This window comes from Austrofundulus limnaeus, unplaced genomic scaffold (assembly GCF_001266775.1).
Source record: "Austrofundulus limnaeus strain Quisiro unplaced genomic scaffold, Austrofundulus_limnaeus-1.0 Scaffold205, whole genome shotgun sequence".
NCBI classification, from domain to species: Eukaryota; Metazoa; Chordata; class Actinopteri; order Cyprinodontiformes; family Rivulidae; genus Austrofundulus; species Austrofundulus limnaeus.
In genome coordinates, this window is record NW_013952607.1 from 161,304 (window position 1) to 171,057 (window position 9,754).

The 9,754-nt window shown below is 41.7% G+C and overlaps 1 protein-coding gene and 1 long non-coding RNA gene across 2 annotated transcripts in view; one reads left to right on the forward strand and one right to left on the reverse strand.

Annotated features, from left to right (window-relative positions):
• The window catches only part of LOC106524875 (uncharacterized), a 25,624-nt gene extending 18,011 nt beyond the window's left edge, over positions 1 to 7,613 (reverse strand). Inside the window, exon 1 of the long non-coding RNA XR_001311041.1 lies at positions 7,369 to 7,613. This is a non-coding gene — a long non-coding RNA (uncharacterized LOC106524875). The remainder of the gene's footprint in view (positions 1 to 7,368) is intronic.
• The window catches only part of xkr6b (XK, Kell blood group complex subunit-related family, member 6b), an 87,050-nt gene that overhangs the window by 57,908 nt on the left and 19,388 nt on the right, over positions 1 to 9,754 (forward strand). The window lies entirely within an intron of this gene.

The following is a 9,754-nucleotide window of genomic DNA, read 5'->3' on the forward strand; positions in this document are numbered from 1 at the left end:
ATATATATAATAGCAGATTATAAAGTTTTCAAAAGCGGGGACAGTAGAAAACGAACCCCTAGAGATGGGATGAATGGGTCTGTGAAGTGATTCTGATCTTGACAAGCCATTTGTTTCATACTGTTGTTCAATTGAGCCCTTTGATTTTGAACGACGAGTGATGTCATTATGTAGGGAGGTACATCATCATGTATGTACGTGATGACTTAATTCTGCCACATGGGCAGTACAGTGTGGTTTTGTCACCATCCCAGTGTTTTGTCAAGCGCAACCCCCCCCCCCCCCCCCCCAGCTGCTGTACTCCATCTCTTTGCTTGCTTTCCTTCATCTCATTGTAAAAACAAAGGAGGAGCAATTTTCCCCCTCAACTGTGCAGAGACGTAAAGGTATTATGAGGAGTAAAAAAAACAAACTTCACCGTTACTCTGTTCTTTTTGTTTGTTTTAAAGAACCATTCAAACAGTTCAGATCATTTGTGAATGTCACATCTCTACAAACCAACCTTTCTAGTGGAAGGGTGGAAGGTAGAAACTAGTAACTTTACTAAAGTCAATAAGACAAAAGACACACACTTTCTTATATACCCAATTTAAATAGTCAACAGAGCCCTACAGTTGAAAATTGCTTAGTAAACTGCAGGAAAGTATTTCTTTCAAGGGTTAAGATGATAAGAAATTAAGTTAAAAACAAAAAAATAATACAAGAAAAATAACACCAAAAAGTGTATGTTTCAGTCAATTTAACTCGAACTAAACAATAAATACGTAAACATTTCTTAGAGTGGTAGTGCGAAAAAATGACACTTGAAAGTGCCCAAACAGCCTGCCATAGCCATCTAAAAACAAGCAGTTTATGACATCTCTGCATCTGCATGTCGGGTCATTCTCTGGTGCATCTATAAGTCACGACCAGGAAGCGTCCACACATTTTAAAATGTTCTGTAAAGGTTCAAACACATGTACCATTACATCAGTAGCTAATGGTCATAGTCTTATGTAAAGTGAAAGATCCCAAAAGGTTTTGCATAATGAGGACATAATGACATAATGAGGAAAAATGTGAAAAGTTCATGATACAGCATAAAAAAGGAGCAGCAGGGTAGGAGGCGTGAAAGTTTCCTTTTCTGTATCCCCCCGGCAGTAGGAGTAGATATTTAGCCTAAGGCTGTGTATGCTTCAGGGTTTTATGAATGAATTGTACTCTCTGGCACGGTGCCCATGCATTACGCAGCAGTGTTTTCTCCTGTCTCCTTTCCCGATCCTCCTCTGCTGCCCTTTCTCCTCCCTATTCATCAGGAGACTTCCCAGAGTACAACATGTTGGACTCCAGTTACCATCACTTAGCATCTCCCAGGAGTCATTAGCTCATCTTTCCTGGGCTCGCTCCGAGTCAAGTCATTTCTTTTTCTCTGAATGCTCATTTTAGTGTTATTGTTATTAGGTAACGTGTTTCTTTTAATCTTACTGTAAAAATCTATATATCTCGGTAAGATCAACCAGAAATCTCTTTGTGTTTTTTTTATTTTGTGTGTGTGATCTTCATATTGCTTGACAATGACTCATCTAATCTTTTTCAAACTGAGCCAGTGTACTGTTGGGTACATGAAGAAGTGCACTGCTTTGCTCTGCCTAGTTTGACACAGTTAGGCTCTCAGATTTTAGCCAGAGGTTGTTTGCTATGGCATTTTTTTCACCAGCCAATTGTCTCTATGTGTAACATTCAGGAATGTTTGAGTAAGTTTTTTTTCTGTATGACTTTGTCATGTAGGGGGGTGAAAACTGCATCGAAATGAACACAGGTACAACACGAGCTGGACACTGCATACTGCTTGAAATGCAAGTTTTCATGTGATTCTTTCACAGATTACCTGTTTTGCAAAATCTATTTACTGATCTATTCATTATCTATTTAATATCTGTTTGTTTTCTGGGCCACCAAAGGAAACAAACACACAATAAAAATCATCAACCTCAAACACATTCACATGTACACACTTTTGGTTCTCAGCAAATAAAACACTGACTTAGTCCTCCATCCTTTTTCTCCCTGTCCACTTACTGATATTAAAATGCTTTTCGGAAAAATGGCTGCTTTTTGTTCCACAAGACATGGAACAAAACTTAAAGAGACTGAAGTGAGATGTTGTAGAGTTGCTAATTTCAGTATTCTACGGAGCCTGCGAGGGGACATGGGAGATTTTTTTTCTTTTGCGTTACCTCGCAATACTTTTGCGTTACCTCGCAATATCGTTTTGCGTTCCCTCGCAATATCGTTTTGCGTTACCTCGCAATACTTTTGCGTTACCTCGCAATACCTTTTGCGTTCCCACGCAAAAGTAGTTTGTCATTGTTGTGCCTGCCGGTTTATTAGCAAACTCACATGTTCACCATTAGCGAGTTTGCCTACTGCTTTAATTCAGCTTCAGAATGAATATATCACACAGCTACGCATGGAAGTATGTTATATGCCGATATTTTAACACAGTGCAGCCACACAACATCGATGTCAGTTTCACGAACTTGTGGCGACACATCCTGTTTTGGTAACCGGATATTTCAAAATAAAAGTTTGATTTAATTCAGTTCATATACAAAACAATCTTTTGCGTGGGAACGCAAAAAAATTTGCGAGGGAATGCAAAAGAATTGCGAGGGAACACAAAGGTATTGCGTGGGAATGCAAAAGGAAAAAAAAATCCCCCCTTGTCCCCTCGCGGGCTCCGTAGGATTCAGTGTTGAAGACAGAAGTCTGGCCATTCCCAGTTTGGAGAATTAGAAAAACCATTTCATTGAAGAGTCTAACAGCTAATTAGACAGAAGTGAACCACAACATTTCTGCAGCATTTTGACTGTTGTTGTACACAACAGCAGGGATTTTGACACAAAAGCTTTTTGAATGCAGGTCTCAGACAGGAGATGTTTGGGGAAGGTCCGGCATCTGTGTTAAATCGACATTACAGAAAGCTGCAGTCAGTAGTTTATCTGCGCTGGCACAGTAACCATGGTGGATAGCACTGTTTTGTGCTACTCATCCTTCTGAACACATAGGAGCGTCCAAAGACATCCACTGGTCCAAACAATCATGTATTCACCAGTTTAGTTGTAATTGTTTTCATGCTCGAGACTGAAGTGTCAGCATACACGGGTGGGTTCTTTAAATACAAATATCACTGCGCCACTGCTACACTTATGCTTTAGAATGGTTTTTTACATTGACGTGTACGATTAATAAAAAAAACAGCAGTGATCTGTTGCAACACATGCCTTGTGAAAACAAGCTGTAAGAGAGCCTGAGCTACTATATAATATACTAACATAATCTAATGTATAAATCCATCGGACTGCGTTCGTTTAAACACGTTTAAATCATTTGTGATGGTTCCATTTCAGTTTACCAGAGTACAAGTAGATACCTGACAAATGTAATATTGGAGTGAGTCGAAACAACAGTCACAGAACACAAAATCATCTTGATGGTGGGCGTCTTTCATATATTTATAAAAGTATATGAATATATACACATCCTGCTTATGTGACATCACTCTATCATGTTAGTTAGCCTGTCACATGTGTCACGTTGTTTTGGCTGGGTTTTCCTTTTCGTATCTTTTGGCAATTCACAGCCCTGAGGCGCAGACGAGATACAGCTGCATCGCATGTCGTTCCCTGCTGAGAGGAAGAAGCTGTGTTGTCTGTGCAAAAAGCCAATCAGTTCCTCTGCTCAGTGAGACGACCGTGAGGGGGAGGGAGCAGACCCGCGGTGTGAGGGAGGCTTTGCTCTGTCAGCATCCAGCCTTTCCCCCGCATAGATTCGTGAAAGAAAAGAAGTTCGGGATACCTGTATCGATCTGAGCCCATCCCCCACTCATTTCTTGTTCCACCTTTCTTTCCATCTAACCATCCCCCTACTCAGAAACAAAAAGCAGGGCACAAATGTTGCTACTATGTGTTATTTCTGCTTCTGTGTGTGTATTTTTTTTTGTTGTTGTTGTTGTTGTTTGTGGCAATTCTAGGAGCTAAAAAAGCTGACAGCAGGAATCTTGGCTACTGCCTAGAAGGATTTACACGTTGCATTGATTTAGTCAGTGTTTGGGTGTTTGAAGGACACAGTTTATGACTGTGAAAGTGCTGAAATAGCCAAGAGTAATATTTTTATACACCCTAGGCTTGTCTGAATCTGTTATAATATTTAATTTATTTTTTAATTATCTGTAGGCCTACCTTTGACTGTATATCTACTAAAACAGCAGCATTATGACTGTGTGCAGTGGACAAGCTATTGAAATGCAACATAGAATGTTAGTGTGTAATAAATGGTATTCATTTTTTATATGTTAAAATTTACTATTCGTCATCACATTACATAAAATTTTTGAAAGCAATATATAATAAGCCCACTGCATATATATCATGTGTTACTTGCCAGGTGGGTATGTACCTGGTTACACCAGGTTGCCGTCATGTGCTTGATATCAGTAGGTATCAGGTATGGACTCAATAAGTACCCAGTGAGTATCAAGTGCATAGCCTGTAGGTACCAGGTGTGTCCCATGTTGTATTTCTTGTAAAAACATGAAATATATTTGCTTTTTATTGCAAACTGCAGCCCGTTTGGACTATTTGAAACTTTTATCAGAAATCAATGGTGATGCTTTTAGCAACGCACAGTAGTTAGAGTTGTTGCCTCATGGTGAGAAGGTCAAAGGTTGAAAACTTGGCTTTCTGGATGGCATTTCTATGTTCTTCCTGTGCATGTGTGGGTTTTCTCTGGGTACTCTGGTTTCCTCAGTTAATGGGTAACTCTGTGAGAGGTCGAGCCTACATCCTCCAGAATGCCGTGCAGTTCTGGATTGGAGTTCAGTGAAATTAGCAACATTATATCGGACATATTTTCTATTGATTTCGATCACGTGTTTATTGTGATATACAGTGTATCACTAATGTTTTATGGCCCAGCCCTAGACTGCATTAATTACTACTTCCCCAATTTCTTGTAACATTAATATGTGTTTTTATATTGCAAAGGGCAGAGTGTTTATTTGGAGGTTGTTGCATTAAAAAGTAATGATCATGCTTTTAGCAATAGCACAGCAGATAATCGTTAGAGCTGTTGCTTCATAGCAAGAAGGTGAAAGATTGAAAACACAGCTACTGCCTTTCTGAGTGGAGTTCTTCCTGTGCATGAGTGGCTTTACCTCGGGTACTCTTGTTTCCTCCACCAAACCAAAACTAAAAACATCCATGTTTAGTTAATTGGGTAACTCTATATTGTACCTAAGTGTGAGTGAGAGAGTAAATGGTTGTTGGTTTTGTTTTGTCTCTGTGTCCCTGTGAGAGACAGGCACCAAAGACCCGGTACAGAAAACAATAGAAAATCGATGGATGGACTGATTGCTCAAAGTTACGTCAGACGTAGTATTCTCAAGGATTCCGTTTGCATGGGGGAGCCTCACTGAAATGGACAAACCTACCAGTGTGATAAGTTTTTTTTATTAATATTTTTTAAGCTATCACATCAATACAAACTGCTACACCAAACTGAGCCCAGCATAACTTCAGGGGAAAATAAATCTCAGGATGAGCTGTACTCGAGGGCCTCACCGTTTCTGTCAGTTTCTCGCCGCACTTTCCCAGCTGATATTTTTGATCTGTCACAACAAGTCTTTCTCAGCGGGCCTGTTTAGCAGTTGGGGATTCACACATATGCTTTGTGTCTCTGGATTCTCCCCCCTCCGGTTAGCATGCAGCTCGGGGCTTTCGCGTAACAACACCACAAGATGGTGTGAAGCCTGATCTAAGCAAGGGGTGGGGGGGTGGGGGGGTTCCTGTTGCTCGAAAGCGATCCATCTGAGTGTTTTGTGAGTTGCAACGATGAGACGCTGTGCAATAAAGCACGATTTACATGTGCATTGCGAGGCGCGTCTGAGTTGAGACAGAGTGCATGTCGACGCCGTGTTTGTGAGCGAGAAAATGTAATAATCTAGCTGAAATTAGTCTGCGTGGAGTGTTTGTGCGGAACCCTCGGAGGGGTGACAGGGCTGTCACATGTGATGGACGAGGTGACTTGCTTTATGTCAGTAATGAGCTCGCTATCCTCTTCCACACTCACACCTCTCTCTTACGAAAAAGGATTCCTATGTTTCAAATTGGCATGCCATGTGACTAATGTTACCCTACAGTTGGCGCTCCGGTGAAAATAGGGTGAGGAGTTGCATGCGTGTGTGTGTGTGTGGGGGTGTCTCCCAGGGGTCTGTTCCCCAAAAAAGGTATAGATTAAAAAACAGTTGGATGTCTTGATCATGGTTAAACACATGCATGTGACTGTGTGTGTGTGGGTTTTTCCTACAACGTGGGGTATTTTTTTACAAAAAAAAGCAGCCAGGTGGGGACTGAAGTGAATCGTGGGGACCATTGTCAGGTCCCCACGGGTCCAAATGTATGTTACAGGTGTGGGGTTAGGTTTAGGACCAAGGTTTAGGTTAGTTTTAGGGTCAGGTAAGTTTCTGTGAGGTTAATTTTAGAGTATATGGTCAGGGTTAGGCTATAAAGTCTAAAAAACATGAATGGAAGTCAATGGAAGGTCCCCACGGGGTCAAGAAACAAACGTGTGTGTGTGTGTGTGTGTGTGTGTGTGTGTGTGTGTGTGTGTGTGTGTGTGTGTAAGACAGTGCGTGGGTTTTGAGTGAGAGCACACTTCTAAGGAGCCGCCTCCATTATTTGCATGTCTGGAGTGAACATCTATCATCATCATCAAGACGCTGCAAAAAAAGAAAAAAATATCACAGAGGCAATTGTCGCCACTCTCAGGAGACTCAACACATTAAAAAATACTTTAGCTGAGGTGATATAAACACCTCCCTAAATGCTTGCACCTATAGGTGGTGGGGGGGGGGGTGCCCCCACACACACTCATCCACAGAAGCTTCTTCAGATCAGTTGTTGTATTTTCCCATCATTCACTGCGTCGTCGCACACAATCTCCCCCATCACACAGCTGCTTTGGGACAGCACAGAAACCTTGTTCAGCACTAAATAATCCTAAAGCCACACCCCCACATACTTCTACAGCATATGCTTTTTTTTTTTTTGTGCTGATGGTCAGAGTGGGCAAGTCCATGCTGTGAAGTCAGGGGGTGGTGCTGGTGTTACTGAGACGTGCTAAACAGCCGAGTGAGGTGGAAATGGTACAGCCTGATAGATAGTGGAGGGAGAGACAGCGTGTGTGAGCAGAATAGTAAAAGGAGCCTCCAAGATGAAGGGGTTGGGGGGAGGTGGGGGTGGGGGGTTGCATGAGGAAGGAGGAGAATGGTGGGGTGGGTTGGAGGCACGGAGCCAGAAAATTGCATTGCGTGTTGGTTGATTAGTTTACCTCCTGGGTCTCATTCTGTCTCGCTGTTCTCTCTCTCTCTGACCAGGTTCTTCGTCTTCTTCTCTGCCTCCTGTAGATCCTTTTTTTTTTTTTTTGTTCCTTCACCCTCGTGTCTTTGTCTCACCACTTTTTGCTTCTTCTGTCACTACATTGCTCTGTCACTTCTCCCTACGCTCTCTCTCCTCCTCTTGGCAAACTCTCTTCCACTTTCTCGGCAGTTATCTCCGCCGCCTCTCCTCTCTATCTTTGTGTCAGGCCCCCCTCCCCCCACACCCCTCCACCCATAGCTATTTTTCCCCCCTCCGTGTGTGCTGACTTGGCTCTCGCTTTCGTTCTCGTGTTATCATCAAGGCTGGAAAAAAAATGCTAAATGCCCACCTCAGCTGTCTAAAACCCAGACAAATTAAAAGGCCTGAGACCTTACATTGTGAACGATTTTGTGCGAGATGTTGTTGGATTTCACTAAACCTATCAGAGAATATACAAGGGATGAGTCTCAGCTACTACGATGCAAAATGTTAGCTCAATAGCCTTAAAATTGAATGAAGCATGTCCATTTTTGTGTTGAGTGATTAGCTGTGGTAGCCATCTTGAAAGGGATTGACTCCAAATTAATCAGTTATAGATGTACATCCAGTGATCAGTGATCCATGAGATATTTTGCTAACAGAAAGGCAACGTTTACTATAAAGTTTTAAATTTGTTGGGAATTACTCTCAGCTAGCCTGGCCCTTGCCTTTCTATGCAGTTCCGCTATAGTTTCCCTTCTCTGCTCCGTCTGGCATTTCTCCCATAGACAAGGATTTCACTGGCAGATTTTTAGCCGAACTAATCAGAGAACAGAACATCGATTTTCTGCGCAGTGTCTGTTTGTAGTTTATTTTACCTGGGCCAATCAGCAAACAGAAGGAGGAGTTTTGAACGACGTCGATTTTCTGCGCAGTGTCTGCTAGTTAGTTTAGCATACGGCAGTGGAGGAAGTGAATGAAGCCAGTCTGTGTTGATAAGGCTTCCAAATTAAATGAAATTTGTCTGACAAAGCAGCAGCTCTCATTTACAGTCGTCTCGTTCAGCTCGGTACTTCTCTCCTCTCAGTAGGGTTGTTTACAGCGCACGCGATTTCCGGTTAACTTCTTAGCTTAGCCTCCTTCACAGCGACATATATACACACACACATGCTTCAGCAGAGGCCACACCTCCAGCAAGAATTGCTTCCCTATATCAGCGAGTCCAGACCCTAGTACGAAGCAAAGTGAAGGACAAGGGTCTGGTTTTTACCAGGCTAACTCTCAGCTATCGCCAAACCAAATCTACAGAGCTTTAAACATTTTGGTGTTTGATTAAATCACCGCAGAAAAGACATCATCGCCAGTGCCGGGTGATAATAGTTTGGAGTGGATGTTGTGGCAGTTATTGACTCCTGGACATCAAGGAGATTTACAAAGAGAACTTCCAGGCTCTCAGTAGATAAGTCAGGGAAGCATTTTGAACACCATAAGCCTGCCATGCTAATTATAGTCTTAGGAGCAATAAACATGAGCCTCAAACATCACAACACAACTGCTGACTCTGAATGAAAGCCGGCCTCTACATGCTTCTCCTTGGACGGCACTTTGAAAAGGAAGTGGGTCAAAGCCTTTTCTTCTTAATCCGTACATAATCTCAGCCTCCCTCTGGTGGAAAAGCATCCTCAGAACGATGCAGGGAGACACCGAGTCAAAGACAAAGAGAGAAAGAGAAGATTTAACTTTAGGCTGTCGTGTCTTTTTCTCTCTCTGCGCAAAAAAACAAAAAAAAGAAAAAAAAAAACGAAAGAAAAACGACAAGCTACAGAGTAACAAATTGTCTTCTATTCTAATATTTAAACTCAAACTGTCAAATATTTCCCAGCAGAGGAGGGAGGCACATGGCAGTCTGCTTATTTGCACGTCTTGGCAAATATTCCAAAGCATGTTTTGATGTTAGAAGCTGCAAATTCAGCTGGAAGGGTTAGGATTTCAGAAACAACACAGCAGCTGAGACGAGCAGCGTATGAAAGAGTTGTAAAAAAAACAATAATAAAACTCCAAGACGAAACCAAGTAGAACCGACTCCAACATATTACAGATGAGATGCTGCACAGCTTTATCTATAAAGTGAACTTTGGAACAAAAAAACAAACAAGAAAATTATGAATTCATGCTTGAAACATCTAAAAGTCTCTTTGGCATGTGACCATTTTATTTGTAAAACTTTGGCCTAAAATTGAGAGGGTGATGTGCGTTTAAAGGGATCCCTGATTAGTTGTAACATTAGACTTTATTTGATAAACATATATTTTAACTGTAAAATAAAGACTGTGAAAATACTGTAGGTTGTTTAGTTTTTAGAATTTTTAGAATTTTTA